Source organism: Globicephala melas, chromosome 9 (assembly GCF_963455315.2).
Source record: "Globicephala melas chromosome 9, mGloMel1.2, whole genome shotgun sequence".
In the NCBI taxonomy this organism is placed as follows: domain Eukaryota; kingdom Metazoa; phylum Chordata; class Mammalia; order Artiodactyla; family Delphinidae; genus Globicephala; species Globicephala melas.
The window spans coordinates 30,136,905-30,164,123 of NC_083322.1; positions in this window are offsets into that span (position 1 = coordinate 30,136,905).

Sequence of the window (27,219 nt, forward strand, 5' to 3'; positions counted from 1 at the left end):
ATTATTTTTAAAAATTTATCTTTGGCTGCGTTGGGTCTTTGTTGCTGCATGCGGGCTTTCTCTAGTTGCGGCAAGCAGGGGCTACTCTTTGTTCCGGTGCGCGGGCTTCTCACTGAAGTTGCTTCTTTTGTTGCGGAGCACGGGCTCTAGGAGCGCGCGGGCTTCAGTAGCTGTGGATTGCAGGCTCTAGAGCGCAGGTTCAGTAGTTGTGTCGCACGGGCTTAGTTGCTCTCTAGCATGTGGGATCCTCCCGGGCCTAGGCTCGAGCCCGTGTTCTCTGCATTGGCAGGCAGATTCTTAACCACTGCGCCACCAGGGAAGCCCCAGTTCATATTTTTAAATTACATTTTAGAATTACACTGCCCCAGATTACTCTGGGTGTTTCAGTGAACATATGGAACCTCTAAGGCTTTAAAGTCTCCTTTAAGATCTGATTAGCAAAGAGCAACCCATAAGCATTAATGGATAAAAGATCCTGAAAGCAGCAAAATGCATATATGTATCCTGTAGTATTTGTTATTCTTTGCATATGACCAGGCTTTTGTGTATCCTGAAAACAGTACAAATATAAAAATTATTCAAACGAATAATATACCCTCATATGGCTAAAATCAACTTGCAAATTTCTTCACCATGGCATTCTGCCATTTTTTTCAATGTAGGTCAAATAAACAGAAAATAAAATGCACAATTCTTAAGTGATTGATTTTATGGGGTTTTAAAATTGAATACACCTCTCTACCCCCCCATTATGGAATGAATTATGATCCCCACCACCCTTCAAAATCCTAGTTTTAATACCCAATGTGACTGTATTTGGAGATAGGGCCTTTACAAAGGTAATAAGGTTAAATGAGGTCACAGGGTGGGGCTGTAATCCAAAAGGACTGGGGTCTTTATATACAGAAAAAGAGACAGTAAGAGTTCACAGAGAAAAAGTCATGTGAGGGTGACCATCTGTCAGACAAGGAGAGAGGCCTCAGGAGAAACACAAACTGCTGGCACCTTGATCTTGGAACTGTAGACTCCAGAACAGTGAGAAAATAAATTTCTGCTGTTTAAACCATCCACTGTGTGTTGTTTTATTATGGCAGCCCCAGCCTACAAATACACCCCCCAGAGATCATTTTATATATCCAGGACATTGCCTTCTTGCCTTTTTAGAGTAAATTTCTCCCTAGCCTCATTTCCTCTTCACCCCACCAAATGCCATATGATTTCTATCGCCACAACTTAGTTTTGACTGTATATGGAGTCCATATGCATGGAATCCTATGGTTTGTAATTCTTGGTCTGGCTTTTTATTTTTTCTTAATGTTTGAGATTTATTAATTTTGTTGTGTGTATCAGTACTTTGTTCCTCTGTCACAAACTGCCTCAGGAAATGTAGACTGTCATTTGATACCTAATTTTTAGACCTGTAAAATAAGGAGGTAGATGTAGGTATCTATTGAACGGTAAACTTCTATATGAATTTTTAGCATTCTAAAGGCATTGTCATTATTCACTTTGCTTCCTTTTGCTTTTGATGTCATCAATCACAGAGGAACTTGACACACTTTGAAAAAAGATGAGGTTCTAGAGGGCTGGAAGAGTGTTTCAGATGGAAGGATATAATCTTAAATTCAGTTTAGAAAATGACTTGTTTATAAGTGAAATAAGCAGTAGAATTTAAAAGTGGACTGCAGGCAGAAATACATTACGATGGGTAAATGTTAAATTATTAACTATGATTTGCTAGTGAATTAATTCATGTTATATGTAAATTTCAGAAGAAAATAGCTATATACTAAAACTACAAAATATACATTTAATTAAAATAATAATAAGGAAATAGAATGGAAACTTGGTGTGGTGTAAGTTCTACACTTATTATATATAAAATATAGTCCATGTGAACATAAATCATCAATATAATAATACATATATATAATGCAATAATAATAGAAAGAAAATAACTCAATTCCATCTAGAGCCCCAAGGATCACTCCTAGTATACGATTTCTTAAACTTTTTTTAATGTATAACAATTTGGATGATTCCTCAAAATATTTTTGAACTTATATACTAACAAGGTTTATTAACAATTACAAGTAGATAATGAAATAGATAGGAAATATATAAAGGTAGAGAGAAAGATGAATAGTAATTTTAATGACCTAAGGATTTCAATAAAAACATATACCTTATTTATATTTATAATATTAATCTTGATTAATCCCTAATAAATGTGGAGATGAAAAGAGTGAAAATATTGAAGAAATAAAAATAAATTATTAGAGAATTTAGTCTTACAAAATAAAGTCATATTAGTTTTCATTGTATCTAAAATACTGTTTTGAATTGGTTTAAAAATTTTTTTCATATGTATTTGCAGTTGTCATTTATTTTCATCATTAAAGCATTATTAATTCCATACTTTCTATTAATGTGGATTTAATTTTAATTTTTCTAAAATAAAACATTAGGAACAAAAGTTTTAAAGAAAAAGATCTACAATAAAATTTTTTTCACACATAATTGTCTCACATTAACATTTTCCCATATGTTTATATCTTTGTTCTTCAATATAATCCAGAAAATCTGCATCTGGAAGGTGATAATTCCCAGATCCACATTTCAAAGCAAAGCAAATTAAGGTGCTGATTACAGAAATCTAATTTCAGTTATCACCATATATTTAGAAATGCAAACATCATATAAAGAGCAAATATCACTAGATTTCATTTAGGAATAAAAACAGTCTAGAATTCTTTTTATTTTTATCTACTTGTCCTGAGATCCCCTGGGGAAAGATCATTAGGCAAGAGTGTTTTTGTGCTTTTAACTTACTAAGTGCACATTAATGAAGTATAAGAGAAATAAAGTATGGAAGGAGAGAGAGCACTACGTGAATTCATTACTGATCTGACCGTAGCTAAGTTCATCTGATGGCTTGATCTGGAGGTACTGTGCCTCAGAAGCCACATATCTTCCTTATCAAGACTATTCTGCAAAGGGAAGAGGGAAAAAGAATTTATTCACCTGCCTATTTCTCCCATTGTTCAAAGCTTTTCCTCATGGGGGTAACTCCTCTGAACTTCTGCATTGTTGCAAGTGTGGATGGGTGCTGAGACTTACAACACTGAGGTCAGCAGGGAGGGTTAGGGGCATGAGGTGAGGGGTGATAAGGTTGCACATGTGTTAGGCTGTGGGTATAGGACACACAGAATTGACTGCTATGCTGGCAGCTGGACTAAGAGACAAAGGTGACCAAAAGGATCTGAGATGTTGCAAAGGAAGGACCTGTAAATTAAATATGTGTGTGTGTGTGTGTGTGTGTGTGTGTGTGTGTCTGTATTTTTAATTTGTATTATTTCTTCATAATATAATGGGTGTCTTCTTTTATAGGGACACTCTTGATTGTAAAGAATTTGGATAAAATTACTATTTTGTTGATAAAATGGGACAGCATACAAATTTTATAACACATTAAATCCAAATATTAAGACTTCCAGATTCTGCTTCAACATACAAAGAGTTTGGAAGTTCTTGCTCCCATTCTCATAACAACAAAAATAGCAATCATATTAAAAACCAACAACTCTTCTTAGATCTATTAGAGAATTGAAGTCACCTAGCAAACTACTATCCTGAAAACTGGAGAGAAAGCCAGACACAAAGAATCACAGCTCACTGGGCAGTAGAAAACCAGGAGCAGAAACTTACCCTGTATCCAGTACCCACAGGAACACTTAAATATGTAATTGACAAATTGTCAGATGCTCAGTGTGGATCTCAAACTCTCAGTTTGAGAGTAAAAATCTCCACCAGGGGCACTCAGTCTCAGGGGGAGCCCTGCTTTCATGAATTTTATCTCTAAGAGCCTCATGATGTTCTCATGATGAAGACTGGAGAAAAAACCTTCATGCTTGCCACAGAGAGTGGGGAAAGGTAACCATTTTGAAATAAACATAGAACTTTCTGTTCTTCAGCTTCCCTCAAGGAAAACTACTTCACCAAAGCCTAGCTATTGTAGGAGAAAATAAATACCTAAGTCTAGCCCCCTCTAGTCTTCCTATACCACCTACATTGGAGATGGAGACAGAGAAGCACTTACGAAGATCACAGCCCAGGCACACAGTCCCACTAAAATATTGAGACCTAATTATAGGATGATAGAACACTTTCCTTTAATCACCTCTCACCACAACACCAACAGGGCTCCTGCAAAATAACAGAGGATTACAGTTGAAAGAACTATAAGGCTCAGATTATATTTAAGAAGAATTTCTGAAAATCAAAGAAAACAGAAGAAACCAACAAACAAAAAGAACAACTGAGGAAATTGAAGCCTCAGGCAGCTATAACTACAGAACACAATAAAAACAGTGTATCTCCTAGGCAGATCCCTATAAACTCTCACACTAAGGCCTATTTACCTTCATTATTAGTATTAATACATCATGTCTGGCCTGCAACAAAAAAATTACAAGGCATGCTAAAAGGCAAAAAAAAAAAAAAAAAAAAAAGTCTCTGAAGAGAAAATGTAAGCAACACAACAAGACTCAGATATGACATAAATTTTGGAATGACTGCACCAGTACTTTAAAATAACAATTGATATTATCAAAAGCTTTTTCCACATCTATTGAGATGATCATATGGTTTTTATTCTTCAGTTTGTTAATGTGGTGTATCATACTGATTGATTAGTGGATATTGAAAAATCCTTAACCTACTGTATAGCACAGAAAACTATACTCAATATTTTGTAATAACCTATAAGGGAAAAGAATCTGAAAAAATAGATATATATGTATGTATAAATGAATCACTCTGCTGTACATCTAAAACTAACACAACATTGTAAATCAACTATACTTCAATAAAAAAGTCTACTATCTTAACCAAAAATAAATAAATAAAATAACAATATATAATATGCTAAGGAATCTAATGGAAAATGTGAACAACATACAAGAACAGATGGGTAATATAAACAGGCAGATTGAAACTCTAAAAAGGAATCAAAAGGAAATGCTAAAAATTAAAAAACAATGTAAGAGAAGTAAAGAATGCCCTTGATAGGCTTACCAATGGAATGGACATGTCTGAGGAAAGAATCAGTGGGCTTGAAGATATATCAGAAGAAACTTACCAAACTGAAATGTAAAGAGAAAAGAAAGAATGACAAAAGTAATGGAAGAGAACATCCAAGAAGTGTGAGATAATTACAAATGGTGTAATACATGAGTAATCTGAAAACAAAAGGAGACGAGAGAAAAAAGCTGAAGAAATATTTTAAGAAATAATTGCTGAGATTTTCCCATAATTAATGACAGAAACCAAATCACAAATCCAAGAAAAACAGAGAACTGAAACAGACTAATGTCAAAAAAATCTACACATAGTAGTATCATATCCAATCTGAAGAAAACCAAAGTCAAAAGCAAATCTTGAAAGAAGTCAGAGAGTAAAAGAGCAAAACAAGACAAAACAACAAAAAATACCTAACCAAGAAAGAAGCAAGAATAAGAATTTAATCACTGTCCTTGTCAGAAGATTTGCAAGCAAGAAGACTAAAATGAAATATTTAAACTGTTGAAAGAAAAACCCATCAACCTAGAAATCTGAATCTAGTGAAATAATCCTCCAAAATAAAGCATATTAAAAAAAATTGTTATGGAAAGAATTATTTCCCCAAAATTCATGCACTGAAGACCTAATAATCTCCAATGTGACACTATTTGTGTCTAGGACACAATTAGGTTTAGATAAGGTCACACGGATAGGACCCTCATAATGGGATTAGTGCCCTTAATCAGAAGATATTAGAATACTTGCTTCCTCTCTTTCTCTCTCCCCACCCACACGCACCCAGGAAAGGCAACATAACGACAGAGCAAGAAGGCAGATATCTGCAACTCAAGGAGTCTTCACCAGATGCCAATCTTGCAGGTACCTTGATCTTGGACTTCTTGTCTCCAAAACTGTGAGAAATGTATTTCTGCTGTTTAAGCCACCCAGTCTATAATATTTTGTTATGATAGCTTGAGCAGACTAATACACACTTTCTTCAGCAAGCAAAAACAAAGGGCTCATTGCCAATATATCTGCCCTGGAAGAAATATTAAAAAAAGGTTTCACAGAGAAAAGAAAAATGATATAGGTCAGAAACTAAAATTGATATAAACAAGGGAAGAGTAATAGGGAAGGAATAAATAATGGTAAATTTAAATCTTTTATTTTCCCTATTCTTAGTTGATTGTATATATTATACAACTGTGCTCAGTATTACTAATCATCAAGGAAATGCAAATCAAAACCACAAAGAGACGTCACATTACACATGTTAGGATGGCTACTATCAAAAACAAAAACAAAAGATAAGTGTTGTGGAGAAAATAGAACCCTGTACACTGTTGGTGGGAATATAAAATGGTACAATCACTACAGAAAAGAGTATGGAGGTTCATCAAAAAATGATATGATCTAGCAAACCCACATTTGCGAATGTATTCAAAAGAATTAAAATAGGATCTCAAAGAGATATCTTCATTCCCATATTCACTGCAGAATTTTCACAAGAGCTAGAATATAAAAGTAACCTAAATGTCAATTGACATATGAGTGGATATAGAAAATGTGGTATATACATACAGTAAAATATTGTTCAGCCTTCAGAAGTAACAAAGTCCTGCCATTTGCAACAATATGGATCAATCTGGTGAATCTTATGCTAAGTGAAATAAGCCAGACACAGAGGGACCAACACTGTATATGACTTATATGATGAATCTGAAATAGTCAAACTCACAGAAGCAGAAAGTGAATGGGAGTTGCCAAGAATTAGAGAAAAGGGGAAATGTGGAGGGATTAATGAAGCTAGATAAGTCCTAGAGATCTACTGTACAGCATAGTGCCTATAGTTAACTATACTATATTATATACTTAAACATTTGCTAAGAGGGTCAATCTTATATTAAGTGTTCTTGTCACTCACAGACACACAATGATGAAAAGAGAGGAAACTTTTAGAGGTGATAAATATGTTTATGGCATAGATTATGGTCATAACTTCATGGATGTATATTTAGCCACAAATTCATCAAGTTGTATAAATCCAATATGAACAGCTTTTGCTATGTCAATCATACCTCACTAAAGTGTTTTTAAAAGAAAAAAGAAAATCAGTTAGTCATATCGACAGACTAAAGAAGAACGATCACATGATTATTTTAACTGACACAGGAAAAAAAAATTAACAAAATCCAATTACCATTCATGATAAAAACTCAGCAAACTAGGAATAAAGGGAAACTTCCTCAACTTAATTAAAGATATCTACCCCAAATCCTACAGACATCATACTCAACAGTGAGAAACTAGTTGATTTCTTACTAATACTGGGAATAGGCAAGCATTTCCCTATCTACTCCTCTGTTAAACATTATATTGGAAACACTAGTTAGTGAAATAAGGAAATAAAGGAATACAGATTGGCAAGGAAAAAATAGAACTGTTCAAAGATGACATGTTTGCCTTTATAGGATTATAGAATAATACTCTGAAATTTAAAATAAAACTTATGAAGCCATTTTAATATCAATAAATGATTGAATAAATTAAAATGATGGAGAATAGACAAATCTCTCATGAAGAAGATAATAAATTTTGTAGATACTCTATCTTAAAAGAAAGGAAGCATAATGCCTCCTTGAATTTGGGCTGTGCCTGTCGACTTTTTCCCACAGACTACAGTTTAAAAAGGGAAGAAAAAATGTGTAACATGACTATGAAGAAACCTGGCAGAAACTACTTCAGCCACATTATTAGCTCAATATCAATCAACTTAACTCATGTAGATAGTATGTACTCTTGTATAGTATGATGAAAATAGCAGTTTACCTGTGTGATCTTTTCTCCAAAACCCTATAACTCTAGCCTAATCATGAGAAAAAGCTCAGACAATATTAACACAATTTCATTAAAATTTTATCTTTTATTCTTTTCATAAATGAGTATAAAGAAATATATAAAAAGTATAAAACTAAGGAGAATACATTATGGTTAATGACTAGCTAAATATAGTATTTTCAGATATTCAATTTAACTATCTTTACTTAAATTCAATAGCAGAACTCTAAATTGAATCTAATGCAGTGTGGGATACTCACTCCAATCCATTTATAAATAGAAAACATTAAACGGATTGAAATCAAGTAAAACAATTTTGATAGGTCTTGATGAAGTTTTTGTCAGCTTTCATTTCAATGCATTTAAACTTAGAATATCAAAAGAACCTGTAAATCCAAGAGAAATTTTATAATCATAACTGGTAATGAATACCAATGTGAAGGAAATGATACACTCTAACTCGTGCCCAAATAGGCCCATTTTAGAGCACACAATGTGCACCCACACAGTATGAAATTGAATGATAGGTCCCTTGAAAATCAGGCTATTACATGGTGAGTGAAGTATTTAAAATATTTTCATTAACATTTTGTATTTTGATAATGTTCTAAGCATACATTTGGTCATCACAAATGGAAAAACTATCAATATATTTGTGATACAGCATTTTATTTTTTTAAGAACAAAGTAAATTCCTTAAGATTAAAAGGAAAAAGAAAGGGGAGAACTTGGTAATGAGATCCTTTATATTGCTTAAGGAAAATATCATCAGCAATTAGAAGAGTGCCTGCTCAGTACAAATCTTTCAGCAAAAATATCTGAGTAATAAAGAAGTCTTATCATGTATAATCATTCCTCTTTTTTATCCTTCTTTTGAAAAACTATATATGTTTTCCATGTGGAAATTTAAAAAGACAGGTGTTTTCTTTTTTACATCTTTATTGGAGTATAATTGCTTTACAATGGTGTGTTAGTTTCTGCTTTATAACAAACTGAATCAGTTATACATATACATATGTTCCCATATCTCTTCCCTCTTGCGTCTCCCTCCCTCCCACCCTCCCCACCCCTCCCCTGTAGGTGGTCACAAAGCATGGAGCTGATCTCCCTGTGCTATGCGGCTGCTTCCCACTAGCTATCTATTTTATGTTTGGTAGTGTATATGTGTCCATGCCACTCTCTCACTTTATCACAGCTTACCCTTGCCCCTCCACATATCCTCAAGTCCATTCTCTAGTATGTCTGTGTCTTTATTCCTGTCTTACCCATAGCTTCTTCATGACATTTTATTTTCTTAAATTCCATATATATGTGTTAGCATACGGTATTTGTCTTTCCTCTTTCTGACTTACTTCACTCTGTATGACAGACTCTAGGTCCATCCAACTCATTACAAATAGCTCAATTTCATTTCTTAAAAAGATAGGTTTTTGAGAAGCTAAAATTAATGACATATGTTCTTTTAACAGAGGCTCTGAATAAACAAAAGCTCAAATTCCAAAATCTAGCTAAACTGAGCAAGGGGTTATGGGGGGGAGAAAAAACAAAGAGAAAGAGGAATAAATTTCAAAATTGAAAGAGGGACCATCTCTACAGGTCCTGTGGACATTAACAGAATAATAAGATAACATTATGAATAATTTTATTCCAATAAATTCAACTGTTGAAATGGTGTTATGGGTTGAACTGTGTCCCACCAAAATTCATATGTTGAAATCCTAATCCCTAGTACCTGAGAATGTGACCTTATTTGAAAGGAGGGTCATTTAGATGTAATTAGTTATGATGGAGTTACACTGGAATGGGGTGGGCCCTTAATCCAATATAACTGGTGTCCTTATAAAAGAATGTCATGTGAAAAGAAAGAGTTGTGTACAGAGGAAAAATGATGTAAAGACACAGAGAGGGCTTCCCTGGTGGCACAGTGGTTGAGAGTCCGCCTGCCGATGCAGAGGACGCAGGTTTGTGCCCCGGTCCGGGAGGATTCCACATGCCGCGGAGCGGCTGGGCCCGTGAGCCATGGCCGCTGAGTCTGCGCGTCCGGAGCCTGTGCTCCGCAACGGGAGAGGCCACAACAGTGAGAGGCCCGCGTACCGCAAAAAAAAATAAAAATAAAAAAAATAAAAGACACAGAGAGAAGTTCCAGCACTAGTTATGGTTACCTACAAGACAAGGAGGGAGGCCTGGAACAGATCTTCCCACACAGCTCTCAAAGGAACCAACACTGCCAACACCTTGATCTTGGACCTGTAGTCCCCAAAAGAGTAAAAGAAGAAATTGCTGTTGTCTAAGCCACCCAGATATGATACTTTGTTATAGCAGTCCTAGCAAACTAATACAGATATAAAGATGAAACAGAGTCTTTTTTTTTCTTTCTTTTTTTTTTGGCTGCACCATGTGGCATGCAGGTTTCCCAACCAGGGATTGAACCTATGCCCCCTGCAGTGGAAGCATGGAGTCTTAACCACTGGACCACAGACTCATTTCTTGAAAGACACAAGTTACCAAAACTGGGAAGAAGAAACACAAAAAATTAAACAGGGCAATATTAATTTAAAAATTTAATTTAGAATTAAGATGTTTCTATAAAGAGACTCAAATACCAAGAGCAGATGCTTCCTAATGAATCCTGTTATTTAAGGAAAAAATAATACCAAAGTTACATATTCTGTTCCAGCAAATAGAGAGAACATTTCCAACTCATGTTGTGATGACAGTGTTACACTGATGCCAAAAACAGAATAGGAGATCATCAGAAAAGAGAAATATGGATGGACATCTCTTATGCACATGGAGAGAAAATCCTTAACAAATTTTTAGGAAATCAAATCCAACAATGTTTTTAAAGATAATTATCATGATGGGAGTTTAAGGTTGGTTTAATGTCTGAAGTGAACAACTTCAAAGAAAAGAAGTAATACACAAACAGAAATGTGTGAAAGAGAAAAAAAAACTATAGTAGGGGAAATTAAAGTCAAAAGCAGGTTCCTTGAAAGGGAAGAGATCTTTACAAGTTTATAAAATTGATAAAGTATTTGCAAAACATAAAAAATTAAAAAGGAAATATTACCAATATTAACAATAAAATATTGGACTTTACTATAAACATTAAAAAAATTACTGAATGAATAGTATAGACAATTTTGAGACAATATATTTGAAGATTTAGATAATTTGAATCAATTACTTGATATAACCTCAGTTAAATTACCACATAAGTAGAAAATATAAAATATGGGTAATTCTATATTTTTAAAACAAATATAATTGATATGAATATAGGAGAGAGAGAAGTAAAACTGCCTCTATTTAAAGGTGACATGGTTGCCTAAGTAGAAAATCTAAAGAATGTACAAATAACTGAATGGATAAGTGGATTTTGCAATGTTATCAGCTCTGAAATCATAAAATCATAGGAATAAATCTACTAAAATATTCACAAGACATTGAAAACTATAAAATACTGCTGATATTTTCATGTACCAGAAAACTCAATATTTTATATAAAACTCACAAATTGATCTATAGTTTCCAAGCAATCACTATTAAACTCCCAGAGGCAGTGTGTGTATACATGTTTTTGTCTGCATGTGTGTGTGTGTGTGTGTGTGTGTGTGTGTGTGTAAATTAATAAGCTGAACCATAACTGTATATGACAATGCAGAGACAAACATAGCCAAGATTATCTTAAGAAGAATAAATATTCTTAAGGATTTTACCACTAAATTTTAACATCTGTTCTATAACAGATATTAATAATGTGCTATTAGCATAAGGATAGGCAAATAGGTTGATGAACAGGTACAGAAACAGATTCACATATATCAGACTACTTATGTGTTCAATAGCTTTATTGAGGTAAATTAGATTAAAAAACTGACACATTTAATGTATACAATTTGATGAGTACGCATACATCTATAAAACCATCATATAATCAAGGTAATAAACATATCTATCACCTTCAAAATTTCCTTGTGCTCCTTTGTTTTCTTTTTATTGTAAGAACACAACATGAGCTGTACCCTCTTAACAAATTCTTAAGTGTACAATACTGAATTGTTAGCCATATGCACTACAACGTATAGAGACCTTTTGAACTTATTCACCTTGTAGAACTGAAAACTTATACCCATTGAACAGCAAGTCCCCTTTTTCCCATTCCCCTTGACACTGGCAATTCCCATTTTATTGTCTGCTTTTGTAAGTTTGACTATTTTAGACGCTTCATGTAAGAGGAATCATGCAGTATTTGTCCTTTTGTGAGTGACTGATTTCACTTAGCATATCTTCCAAGTTGTTGCAAATGGTATCATTTCTTTCTTTTTTAAGGTTGAATAATATTTTATTGTTCGTTTATACCACATTTTCTCTATCCATTCAACTGTCCATGAATATTTCAGTTGTTTCCATATTTTCACTAGGTATTGTGAATAGTGCTGCAATGAATATGGAGATGCAGCTATCACTTCAAGATTCTTATTTCAGTTATTTTGAATATATACCCAGATGTGGGAATGTTGGATCATATGGTAGTTCTGTTTTTAATTTTCTCAGGGACCTCCATACTGTTTATCATAATAGCTGCACCATTTTACATTCCTACCAACAGTACACAAGAGTTCCAATTTCTCCACATTCTCACCAATACTTATCCTTTTTCTTTTTTCATAATAGTCATCCAAATAGGTGTGATGTGATATCTCACTGTGGTTTTGACTTGCATTTCCTTGATGATTAATGGATGTTGAACACCTTTGCATTTATGTTAGACATTTGTATGTCTTCTTTAGACAAGTGTTTATTCATTTCCTTTGCCCATCTTTTTCCAGTTTTATTGACATACATCACAAATAATGTCTTTTACCCATGTTGTAATCAGGTTATTTGTTTTTTTGCTATTAAGTTTTAGTAATTATATATTTTGGATTTTAACTACGTATCAGATATACAGATATGATACCAAAAGCACAGGCAACAAAAGCAAAAATAGACAAGTAGGACATCAAACTAAAAAAACTTCTGCTCAGCAAAGGAAATCATCAGGAGTATAGAACAGCAGCCTATGGAGTAGGAAGAAATATTTGCAAACCATATATTTGATAAAGAGTTAATATCTAAAATATATAAAGGTCACTAAATTTATTGCAAAGGTGCCACTGTAATTCATGACAGACAAAGGAATGATTTCAATAAGTGATGGTAATTTCCTAGTCCTCTTTGCTTGCAAGATTGTCATGTGTCATAATTTTTGTATTCTTACAAAGTACTTTCCAGCTTCTTAATGACTAGATTACCTACTGAATGCTCATTTAATTTTTCTTCCTATTTCTCTCTTTTGTTCTCTTTCCCATTTACTTTTGTTTGCATCTCTTTGTATACCTTTACCCCTAGAGTTTATATTCTTATTTTTATATTTTCAATTTAAAAAAAAAATGTCCTCACTTGGTAGTCCACTGCCACCTATAAGCATTTCTTGGACCTACTATTGATTTTTTGGAGAGCTAAAAATGATTGATCCCAATATAGAATAATTTTATGGAACTATTCACTGTATTCTTTAAAAACCTGAATTAAAATGTATATATGAACACTGAAAATATCATGTGCTTTTATCTAAGTATATTAATTTAAATTGAAATGATTTTACTTTCTTGCACCGTGTTTCTCAGTCAGCAAATTCCTTCCTTTGCAATCCACATGATGTTCTTTTTTTTTTCTCCATGGAGAAAAACAGGCAATATATACCTAAGTGGTGTTTGATAATATCAGTACCTATTAACATAGCCTATAATAAATCCTTGGCCTTGATAAAAAGTCATTTTTAAAGCCTGAGCCTTTAAGATTTGATCCAAGCAAGATTTTAAGTACGATTTAATCCTATATATGATAATTCATATAATTACATATTATACAATAAATTATTGCTTTTAATTTTTCCTAGCAATCATTTTAAATAAATAAATTTCAATAAAGATCCTATTTTTAAATCTACATTTATTTAAAGTGAAGAAAGTAAAGACTAAACACTGTGAAAGTTACACATGTGCATATATGCCCTTTCTATTGTATTAAACACTTTAAAGGGAATTTGAAATAATATTTGACCATGTCACATTTTTGGAACGAGTTAAAATTTAAGTTCATTTTACTATTCAACTCCAACTTCATAATAGGACATTCTACTTTCCAAAGAAAATAGGCACAATCCATCTTAATCACCAAAATTTTTCATATTTGTCTGTATTCAAAGGCAAAAAATGCTACACCATATTTTGTTTAAACTTAGAAGCAGCTGTTCTAACAGATGTTTCATCATTTAGAAGATGCCCTGTACATTTTTATCAGAGAGGACAAACACCATGATGTCATTATCAGCCAGTAACATTTTGCCCGTCAAATACATGGAGGCAAAAAAGTATACACATATTGTTTAATCATTTGTTCACAAGGCTTAGTGTAGGCATTGCAGAAGATGTTATCAAAATTCCTTTATAGCTCTAATACTTTATATTTCACAGACATATTCAATTTATACTCATTTTTCTCTCACATATTTCTCATCCCAATGTTGCCTTTAAGCATTTACTCTTCCTTTAAACCTGCACAAATACCCTGCTTATTTTGCTTTTAATCCACCTTAAACTCAATCTGTCTGAATAAACTATCCTTCCTCATTACTGTCAATTCAGGAAACTGAGTTACTCTTTCAAATTCTTTGATGATTTGGCACTTAGACCATATTCAGTCCATTATCATGGGTACATAAAAAGTCTACATGGGTGTCCTATTGCACACTATTGCCTTTCAGTTACTATCTTCAATGATCACTGCTCGCACACCATTTTAGCCATCTACACATCTGTGGCCACACTGTCAACCTTGAAATTCTCTGAAAATATTTTCATTTTATCCTTCATAGATTTTTCACTGGAAATGTCTATTTTTCAGGTTACAGAGTTTCTATTCCAGTCAGAGCAACTAACTCTGGGCACTGTTTTGAATACTGAAACTAATCTATGTCATATTTTCAGATTTATCATCAATATTTAGTCTAACAATGATATATCTTTTATCACAAAAGCAACTCAAGAATGGGCTAATAGACAAAACAGTTCACAGAAATTCTACACTCCTTACCATCTACAACATCTTCTGGTTTTGAGTGTTAGAATGAGCTCTGTAAAAATTAATTCAAGATGATTTAGGACCCAAACTTCCTCACCTCCTCTTGTTCCACACCTAACTAAGGCAGTCTAGTCAGTGAATGTGCTGTCAGCCACGTCCTGAGTAATGATTAGAAAAAGGGATTGGATATTATATCACCCTGTTTAAAATTTCAGAATTCCATCTGACACTTTCTGACCATGATATTTCTTTATTTCCTTTAATGGCAACCCCAGGCTACCCCTGTTGTTGCAACCAATGGGTGGTAGCTTAGCCAAAGCAAGCTTAGGGCATTTGAACTTAATTCTGATTCCTAGGTGCTTTGGTGGATTGACATGATCATAGGTAAAAAGGATAATGAGCATTTGGTTAAGAACCCTGCTCATCAAGTTCCACTACGGTGGTCCACACGGTCCAATGTGGAGTACATAATGTGCCTCTGTAAGTTTCATGAAATGCCCTGACCATTTATTCAGTTAACTCTTTTCGACAAAAAATACGGGTGACAGTAGGGACAACTAAGAAAAAGGTAAAGTTATAGGTACTGTAATGGGATACATTGGTTTTGCAACAGTGGAGAGAGAATGGGATACATTGATTTTGCAACAATGGAGAGAGAATAGGAATCCATTCACCTGGGAGGAGAATATCATAGCTTCCTGAAAAATATGAGGAAGGGAAGAACATTAATTATCTTTTCTAATTCAAAGCCATTTCTGGAGCCTTTTTTAGGAGGCAAACAAATTGGATTTTCCAAACTGCTGCAAGTACCTTATGTATAATTCTTGGTTCTGCCATTCCAGCAGGATGGTTCTGACATGATTTGATAGCTAATTCCCTTAACATTATTATCAGAACTGGTAAGGTATTACCCCAGCTCTGGTGTCTCTCACAAAAATAACCCACGATTCTACTCCTCCAGATATCTTCCCTACTCCTATTTCTTAGACATCATTCACCCATTCTGTAGGGCAATTGGATGCGGCACAAGTGTCAGGTGTGAACAAATATGTCAGATTTGACTCCTGCCCTTAGGTAGTTCCTCTAAGAACAAACAATAGACTCAACTATTTCAGCTGAACTAGGAAACCTCAATCCTATCAGCTGACTAGGGGGCCACACTGGAGGCACTGTCAAGCTTTACTTCCCAGCAAACAGCCTGTTTGTAATAACTGTAATCAATACATTCTTTCCAGGGTCGCTATATGTACCCTCAGAAGCACAAGAATTGTGCTCCCTGTGTGGAAACCAGGCATTAACTTGTCTTCCTCCCCAAAACATAATGGCTTGCACATTATGGGTTTTCATAAAAGAACTTAACTGTTTACAGAAACACCACCTCTGCCATGGAAGACGTTTGGGTCAGCCTAAACTCACTGGCCAAATTTGTTTTGGGTAGTAGAATTGCTCCACTCTTCCTCCTTGAGAGCCAAGGTAGAGTATGTGATATTTTCATCTGGTTGGGTCTAGGACAGTAGGGGTCATGTTTGAGGTTAATAGGGTAGGGTGACCTCATTTTCCCTTGGAATCCTGCTAATAATAGCCTGAAAATTAAATGCTGTATAAGATAATTGAAATGATTTTGTCCTATACTCCTTCAGTCTGATGAATTAGGGTGGGTGATGAAATATCATACACCTGGGACAATTTTCCCAGAAACCAAGGACTGGATATTATTGGAAACAATTCTCCACAGACCGCTCACCTTTTTGCATATCTTATAAACAGAGACACTGCTGGCTTTTGCTCTGGACTGTTTTTTTTTTTTTTTTTTTTTGCCGATGATACAGTGAAATACTGTAAATACTTAAAAGATAGAGATTTTGCCTCGTTCCAGAGCTGAAAGTAGGTTTATTTGCTCTTCGGTATAAGAAAGATAATGTCTCCTGCCGGGGCAAAGGTCAGGCAGGTTTGCTTGTGGCCCATAGGCAGAGGCATATGCATAGGCAGCATCTTTCTGGTCCATTCTGCATCACCCCTGTGGGACTTGACAGACAAGGGAAATTGGCATGAATGTGAAGGTTATGCTGCCTGCTGTGCAATGAGTAATGAAGTTCCTTGACTTTGACCCAAGTGTCGCATATCTTCTACCAGCATTCATGAACCAGTAGCAGGCTAACTAGTTAGTTTGCAAGTAAGGTAAAATTTCAGTCTCTCCACAGTTCTGGGCATTAACTTCATATATTCAACCTCAATATTTATGGGGAAAATTCACCACCTCTTGATATTAGAACATTTTATAGCAGTGGCTTATAAATATTTGTGTTGAAATATATGCAGAAGCAAGTAAATATATTTTATCCTAGAAGGCTGATAGTACAATCTGAAATTTGATTCTTTTTCCCTATATCTTGAAATTTATTTTAAATCGCATGTTCATGGGAGGAAAAGTCATGCTAATTTTGTTTTCCTCTACATAATAAATTTTCATTTGTTTTTACATAAAAATGATACATTATTCATTACATTGTTTACCAACTGAATTACTTAACTTGCTCTCTAAGCCTCCCACCCCATCCAATCTCCATATAACATTAACACACTTGAATGCCCACTGGCACAGGCTGTTTATACCTAGTGCACACAACTCATCAATCCCCTGATGGTTGGTATGGCTAAGATTCCTAATGGTTGTTATATAGTAGTTGCAATATTCGCGATGATCTCAACTCCAAATTTCCTGATTCTCTGGAGTCATGTGAAGATCCAATAATTTCATTCCGAGGAATGAATGCCTCACGTGTTTTTTTCTCTTTACCTGATTGTACGCTAATTTTTTAAAACTCCCACTAAAAAAGATGGTTTGCTACCATCACATTCTCTGGGAGTCATGAAGTAATGACTCCTTGGCGAATTTACCACATTATTGGCTTATTTGGAAACATCTGAATGGCTGGCCACCTTTAGATAAGGCAATTACCTGACTTTTCCCCTCTTTATATCTGGACGTTTTAGTTTCAATGGATTTTAAGTGGGAATTTAATTATCATTGACATTAGAGTATTCTAGATACAAAATTTCAGGAATATAAAAATTGGAATTTTATAAATACATGAATTATAAATTTGTTTAATTAGCACAATTTTTGCAACACCATTGGCTATCGTCAGCCATATAGGATAGGCAAAGAGGCAGAATAGATAACATTTTCACACTTATAAATGCTCCTGAGAATGGAGAAAATGTGAGGGCATTTGGAAGACTTGATTATTCCCCTGCTAATTACTACACAGAGTAAATGCACAGGTAATCACAGAATTATATTCAGAACTTAGATTCAAATACTATAAATCTCTTAAGCTGGTTGACATATTTAAGTTCAACCAAGATAGCAAATTAAGCAAATCCAGTGAATAACTGATAGAACTTTAGAGCATGTTGAAAGTTCTATTTGTGTGGAAATGTATTTAATGGCTTACACTGTCATATTTTAAAATAGAACAAAGCAGAGACTATCATTATTTTTATTCATTATCAATCTACAAATAATTTCCAAAATCATTTATAATTTTACTGTTTTAAGTGAAGTCATCCCTCTTATAATGTTTGTTTCTGAGGCAGAATCAAAATGGAATAAAGTCTCTATGAATTTACTCTGTTATCAAAAATATAGTTAATGCATTATAAAGTATCTATAAGTTTAAAAATTCATTTTAATAGAAATAAAATGTAGTTAGAAATGGTCAATGAGTTATTTTAAGTTTATCTGTTCAATATGACATTTATTGGAGATACGCTATTACTAAAATGTTGTTCTACAGTGTTTGGAATTGGTGCATATAAATGTAGAATAAATATCTGCCCTTAAAAATGTTATAGGTTAGTAAGTAATAAATGCTCATTGGGACACAGTAGTATATAATAACCGACATTTGAGATAGTTAAACAAAAGATATATGGATGCTCAGAGAACAGAATCAAGGAGTGATTGATGAATAATGTGGTATTTAAGATACACCTTGATATACGCTAGGATTTTGAAACTTAGAAATTTAGAGTGTGTTCCTCTATGGGAGAATATTAACAGCCATCAATATTTAGGCCAAGTAGCTATAATTTTTAATTATTAAGAATCTAAGAATAAAGGAAAAAGTAAACCCCCTCAATGAAAATTGATCTCCAAGGAATTACTTTTGGGAGAGTAGAGAAGAGTGATTTTTTTTTTTTTTTTTTTTAACTACTGAGGCAATTGAAGGCAACAGGCGCAATATGGGGATGAGAAGCAAGCATAAGGTAAGGAGACAGGAACTAGGCACCAGATTGAAGGTGATGTACCGGAAAGTAATTTTAGTCTCTTGGTGTTTTGTGCTACTCAGGAGATTCCTTTAAACCAGTTGTCTCTGCTCAGGGGATGTTGCCTTGTAAATCAGAATATATGGCAAAGATTATTCTATTTTCCTTTAATTTTAATCAGGTATTTAATATTTTAAAGGCTGCTTTAAAAAAGATGGGTTGGCATTTTCAAGTGTAATTTTAGGTAAATAAAATTTTGAGTGTTTATAATATTCAGTCAATTAATAACCCATATTTTCTTTATCTACTTGAATGACTTTGTGGGCAGTAACAGATATGCCCTGGACCTGAAATGCTACCACCACAGGGCCATCTGGCTAATCAGATGTCAGTTTTCCTTTTTTTGTCAGAAAATTAATTTTTCTCACAGAAAGGAAGTGAGTATTGCTAGCAAACTTTCAGAGATATGATTACCAAATGCTTATCAGAGTTCTTGTGTAATAGTACTATTGCTTCTGTATTTCCTTCTTATCAATTTCATGTTTCCTTTACATTGAGAGTAGTTGAAGGTGAATAAATGGCTTGAATAAAAGCAGATATAGTATACATAATATCATTATACATAATATATAATAAAATTACATATAATATAATATACAATAAAAAAGGAAATTATGGCATTTAAAATACATGGTGTAGGGAAACATTAAAATTACTCCTGGATATGAATATAAGCTCTGCCACTTAAAATTCATGACATTGAAAGGGATTTCCTCCCCCTTCTTTTAAACTACTGTTTACACATACATAAATCACATCAACCTTACCCAAAGTTGTAAGATAACATATTTGAACCTCCTAGCATAGCACGAAGCCCTCTTTAGAGACCTCCTTGCCAGACAGGTAGTACAGAAGCCATATCTCAGCCTGCAAATTCAGGGAAGGTAGGAAATATATCTTCATTCTCATTACTAGCTCTTGGTTGCATAGTACACATGGCAGGGGCTCCATAAATATTTGGGCAAGAATAAATGAATAATGCAATGACCCAAATTCAATTTTAAATTTAGAGAGCGTTTACATTAATTTCTCCAAGTTATATTATGAAATCCGTTTAGTAAAACTGATTGAGGATTTTCTATTTTGATGTTCCAGAAAAATGGAATCGGAGAGGAAAGTATATCTGCATAACTTACTTTTAGTTTCTGGGTGAAGAATACATATAGGAAACTCTCTATAACTATTTGTGAAATAAATAATGCAATCATTCAATTTCACTGCTAAATTTGGAAAGCTTATGTTTTAATTCCTGTAAGTTCAATTCTATTCCCTTTTGTTAAATTGATTGTGGATATTTGGTTTTGATACCCTAAGTACTTGGTTACTGAGTATGACACGAAGCCTTCAAGTATTTTTCTTTTTATAATATTTTCAATTTGTACCAATGTCACATAATAATTTTTGCACCAAGTCTTATTTGATATATATCATTGGTTACCCAGTATAATCAAGAATTGGCTCTGGAAAAATAGAAATAAAAAATGGTGTACAATAGAAACATGCTGAATTTTTATAAATCCTGACAATCAGGTTTCACACTACACAAGCAAGGTAAAGTTTGTGTATCAACATATATTTTGAGACCTTGTTAAAACAAAATGCATATACATCTTAATGATAAAGATTAAGAAAACACACTCTGTTGTATTCACTGATTGATTCATTCCTTCATGCATAGTTTTAGAAACTCTCCTCTTTTATCCATCTCCACTCTTTCTGCCTTAGCTAAGGCATCTCTTGTCTAGATTACACCAGCAACCTACTGATTGGATCATCTTCTCCAGTGTTGCCTGCCAGCAATGCATTATCCATACTCTTACCAGAGTAATCTTTCAAAGGCACACATTAAATACTCTGACACTCCTACTTGTATCCTTCAAAAATAGCCTTCAGGGAAAAAATCAAAATTTTCAGTTTGTGATGCAAAGTCATTTATAATTTGGCTTCTGTTTAACACTTCAACCTCATAACAATCTTCCTGTACACAAAACCCCATTGGTATGCCCTGCTCATATTAAATATATCATAGGGCTTTGAGTGGTCCAAGCTTTTCCATGCCTCCACACCTTGGCATACATTTTTCCTTCTACTTAGAACACATCATCTTTCCCCTACCTTTCACTCTTTAGGCTACAATCGTTTACTCTCCAAGATACAGCAGAAACATCACCATTAAGGTTTCACAGAGACCCCAAGACTGTCTTACTTGCTTCTCTCTTATTTCCTGATAGTGATTTATACATATGTGGTGATTGAGCACTTCAAAAATGACTAGTGAGATTGGGGAAGAGAACTTATAATTTTATTTAATTTTTATGCATTTAAACTTAAATAGACATATCTGGATAGTGATTACTCTATTGGGTATCATGGGATTAGAAGAAAGGTATACTTTCCTGCTTTTGCTACTAACATATATATTAGCTTGGATAAGTAATTTAACATCGCTGAATACTACTTATTTCAATAATAAACTGCGTATTTTAGTATTAATATTCTTCACAAAGTTTAGAGGAGTTTCAAATTAAATAACATATGTGAAAACCTTATTAATTGCAATGCCTTGTATAAGTGCTAGTTATACTGAAAAGACTAAAAAACCAACCTTTAAAAAATTTGCTGTTCTGCTATCAAACCCTACACTTACTTACCATTTTTCTTTACCTAATGTTTAAGTAATGGACAAACTGGTGAAAAACCTATTGATGTAATAATGACAAATTAGTATTTCCCTACAAAAGTTCATTGTACTTTGCTGCCAGTACATAATTCAATATTTCATACATTGTTGGAGATATACTGAATATAAAGGCAATATATATAAATAGGAAATTTTAAATAGGAAATTATAAATAGGAAATTTATTTATATCTAAATACATAAATAGGAAATTCAATTTCTCTCATTAATATTATGTTCCCCTCACTGAATTGCTCCATGTTTTTCACACACTATTGAGTTTTCAATAAAACTAAATTTGAAAAATATGTAAGTAAACTAGAGTTTTCAAGTGACTTAATTTTCCTATTTACATCATTTCATATGTTTCTCTGTTTTATACAGCCACATGAGGAAAACCATATGATATTAAATTTCAGTGTGTTCTTCAGCATAAAATATTCTATTGAAAATGTTACACTGTGTTCAATAACTGTTGAGTATAATGTAACTCTTAAAGGAAATAATTTTTAAACAAGTTTTTTAGCATATTAAATTTGGCAACTTGCAAACAGATTTCTAAAAGCCTGCTGCAGATTTTGTCTGGAATACAATAAAATAGGGTGCTATTCATTCAGTGTGAATTGCTACTGCAAAGTTGACAGCAATATTAAAGTTGGCAATCTGTATAATTTCTTTGGAGAAATGTCTATTTAGGTCTTCTGCCCATTTTTGGATTGGGTTGTTTGTGTTTTTCTTATTGAGCTGCATGAGCTACTTGTAAATTTTGGAGATTAATCCTTTGTCAGTTGCTTCATTTGCAAATATTTTATCCATTTGAGGGCTGTCTTTTGGTCTTGTTTATGGTTTCCTTTGCTGTGAAAAAGCTTTTAAGTTTCATTAGGTCCCATTTGTTTATTTTTGTTTTTATTTCCATTCCTCTAGGAGGTGGGTCAAAAAGGATCTTGCTGTGATTTATGTCATAGAGTGTTCTGCCTATGTTTTCCTCTAAGTGCCTGGCCTTACATTTAGGTCTTTAATCCATTTTGAGTTTATTTTTGTGTATGGTGTTAGGCAGTGTTCTAATTTCATTCTTTTACCTGTAGCTGTCCAGTTTTTCCAGCACCACTTATTGAAGAGGCTGTCTTTTCTCCACTGTATATTCTTGCCTCCTTTATCAAAGATAAGGTGACCATACGTGTGTGAGTTTATCTCTGGGCTTTCTATCCTGTTCCATTGATCTATATTTCTGTTTCTGTGCCAGTACCATATTGTCTTGATTACTGTAGCTTTGTAGTATAGTCTGAAGTCAGGGAGCCTGATTCCTCCAGCTCCGTTTTTCTTTCTCAAGATTGCTTTGGCTATTCTGGGTCTTTTGTGTTTCCATACAAATTGTGAAATTTTTTGTTCTAGTTCTGTGAAAAATGCCAGTGGAAGTTTGATAGGGATTGCATTGAATCTGTAGATTGCTTTGGGTAGTACAGTCATTTTCACAATGTTGATTCTTCCAATCCAAGAACATGGTATATCTCTCCATCTATTTGTATCATCTTTAATTTCTTTCATCAGTATCTTATAATTTTCTGCATACAGGTCTTTTGTCTCCTTAGGTAGGTTTATTCCTAGATATTTTATTCTTTTTGTTGCAATGGTAAATGGGAGTGTTTTATTAATTTCACTTTCAGATTTTTCATCATTAGTGTATAGGAATGCAAGAGATTTCTGTGCATTGTAGCCTGCTACTTTGCCAAATTCATTGATTAGCTCTAGTAGTTTTCTGGTAGCATCTTTAGGATTCTCTATGTATATCATCATGCTTTACTTCTTCTTTTCCAATTTGGATTCCTTTTATTTCTTTTTCTTCTCTGATTGCTGTGGCTAAAATTTCCAAAACTTTGTTGAATAATAGTGGTGAGAGTGGGCAACCTTGTCTTGTTCCTGATCTTAGTGGAAATGGGTTCAGTTTTTCACCACTGAGGATGATGCTGGCTGTGAGTTTGTCATATATGGCCTTTATTATGTTGAGTTAAGTTCCCTCTATGCCTACTTTCTGGAGGGTTTTTATCATAAATGGGTGTTGAATTTTGCCTAAATCGACATTTCTCCAAAGAAGATATACAGATTGCCCACAAACACATGAAAGAATGCTCAACATCATTAATCATTGGAGAAATGCAAATCAAAACTACAATGAGATATCAACTCACACTGGTCAGAATGGCCATCATCAAAAAACTCTACAAACAATAAATGTTGGAGAGGGTGTGGAGAAAAGGGAACCCTCTTGCACTGTTGGTGGGAATGTAAATTGATACAGCCACTATGGACAACAGTATGGAGGTTCCTTAGAAAACTAAAAATAGAACTACCATACGACCCAGCAGTCTCCCTACTGGGCATATACCCTGAGAAAACCATCATTCAAAAAGAGTCATGTATCACAATATTCATTGCAGCTCTATTTACAATAGCCAGAACATGGAAGCAACCTAAGTGTCCATCAACAGATGAATGGATAAAGAGGATGTGGCACATATATACAATGGAATATTATTCAGCCATAAAAGGAAATGAAATTGAGTTATTTGTAGTGAGGTGAATGGACCTAGAGTCTGTCATACAGAGTGAAGTAAGTCAGAAAGAGAAAAACAAATACTGTATGCTAACACATATATATGGAATCTAAAAAACAAAAAACAAAAATGGTCACGAAGAACCTAGGGGCAAGATGGGAATAAAGATGCAGACCTACTAGAGAATGGACTTGAGGATACGGGGAGGGGGAAGGGTAAGATGGGCCAAAGTGAGAGAGTGGCATGGACATATATACACTACCAAATGTAAAACGGATAGCTAGTGGGAAGTAGTCGCATAGCACAGGGAGATCAGCTCAGTGTTTTGTGACCACCTAGCGGGGTGGGATAGGGAGGGAGATGCAAGAGGGAAGAGAGATTGGGATATATGTATATGTATAACTGATTCACTTTGTTAAAAAGCAGAAACTAACACACCATTGTAAAGCAATTATACTCCAATAAAGATGTTAAAAAAAGATCATATACTGAAAATAAAAAAAAAACCATTTGAATACTCACCACTTTAAATAAATTTTTTACTTGTGAAAAAAAATATGAAAGTTGTTTCAAATTTTTTATGTTTCAATACTACTGGTAAGATTTTGAAGTCTCAATAATTTTAAAGCCACACTTATCACATAATTTAAAAACACATCTTAACAGAAGGAACAATTTAGACAAATCTGTCAGACCAGATCATTGTCCATTCAGGTCAGAGATTGTATTGGATGACACTCCTTAGTTAAGTGAGAATTTCATGTGAGGTTTGGAAGTGTACAGTTTTTAATTTTACCTTTGTGTCACTATTTTAAAATATTTAATACTCTATATAATTATTTTTTACTTAGAATTATGAAGGTACAAGTTAAGGTTTGCTTCCATAAAGAAAGAAATTTCAGGGACTTCCCTGGTGGTCCATTGGTTAAGACCCTGTGCTCCCAATGCAGGGTGTCTGGGTTCAATCCCTGGTCAGGGAACTAGATCCCACATGCTGCAACTAAGAGCCCGCATGCTGCAACTAAGAGCCCACATGCTGCAACTAAAAGATCCCACATGCCACAACTAAGACCCAGCATGGCCAAATAAATAAATAAATATTAAAAAAAAAAAGAAAGAAATTTCAGTTGGATATAAACATTCAGCTATACACCTTATTGTGGTTATTTCATTACTTTTAAATGTAATTTAAAATATTGGATAAAATCAATTTATTTAGATATATCACTTATGACCTATAAAAATAAGTTCAGCTTCAATTTGCTTTTCTGTAGTTTGATATAGTCCCATTTGTTTATTTTTGCTTTCGTTTCCCTTGCCTGAGGAGAAATGTCTAGAAAAATATTGCTAAGACCTCTGTCAAATAATGTACTGCCTATTTATTCCTATACATGATTTCAGGTCTTACCTTCAAGTCTTTAAACTGTAAACCGTCTTGAGTTCATTTGTGTTTGGTATGAGATAGTGATCAAGTTTCATTTTTTTGGCATGTGGCTGTTCAGTTTTTCCACTACTATTTATTGAAGACAGTATTGTTTCTCCATTGCATGTGCTCTACTCCTCTGTCATAAATTAATTGTCCATATATGTGTGAGTTTTTCCCTGGGCTCTCAATTTTGTTCCATTGATCTATTTATCTGTTTTTTGACAATACTGAGCTGTTTTTTACTACTATGTTTTTGTAATATAGTTTGAAATCAGGGACTATGATTTGTTCTTTTTTCTCAGAATTGCTTTGCCTATTGAGTCTTTTGTAGTTCCATATAAATTATAGAATTTTTTGTTCTATTTCTGTGAAAAGTGTCCTTGGTGTTTTGATAAGGATTGCATCGAATCAGTAGATTGCTTTTGGTACAGACCTTTTAACAATGTTAATTCTTGCAATCCATGAATATAGAATAACTTTCCATTTACTTGTATCTTCTTCAATTTCTTTCAACAAAGTCTTACAGTTCTTAGTGCTCAGGTCTTTCACCTCCTTGGTTAAATTTACTCCTAGGTATTTTATTCTTTTTGTTGTGATTGTACGTGGGATTATTTTCTTAATTTCTCTGTCTGCTACCTTGTTGTTAGCATACAGAAATGCCACAGAGTTTCATATGTTGATTTTGTATCCTAAAACTTTACTGTATTTATTATTTCATATAGTTTTGGGAGGAGTCTTTAGGTTTTCTATTTAATTTGATGGTATATGTAAAATCATGTCATCTTCAAATAATGACAGTTTTACTTCTTCTTTTCCAGTTTGGATGACTTTTATTTATTTTTCTTGTCTAATTGCTTTGGATAGGACTTCCAGTACTATGTTGAATAGAAGTGGCAGCAGTGGACATCCTTGCCTTGTTCCTGATCTTAGAGTGGTACTTTCAGTTTTTCACTATTGAGTATGATGTTAGTTGTGGGTTTGTCATTTATGGATTTTATTATGTTGAGGTACATCATTTCTATACTCACTTTATTGAGTTTTTTATTGTAAATGGGTGTTGAATTTTGTTAAATGCTTTTTCTGTACATATTGACATATTCATATAGTTTTTATTCTTCATTTCGTCCAGGTGGTGTATCAGTTTGATTGATTTGTTGTTGTGGAAACATCATTGCATCCCTGGAAAAAATTCCATGTGACCAT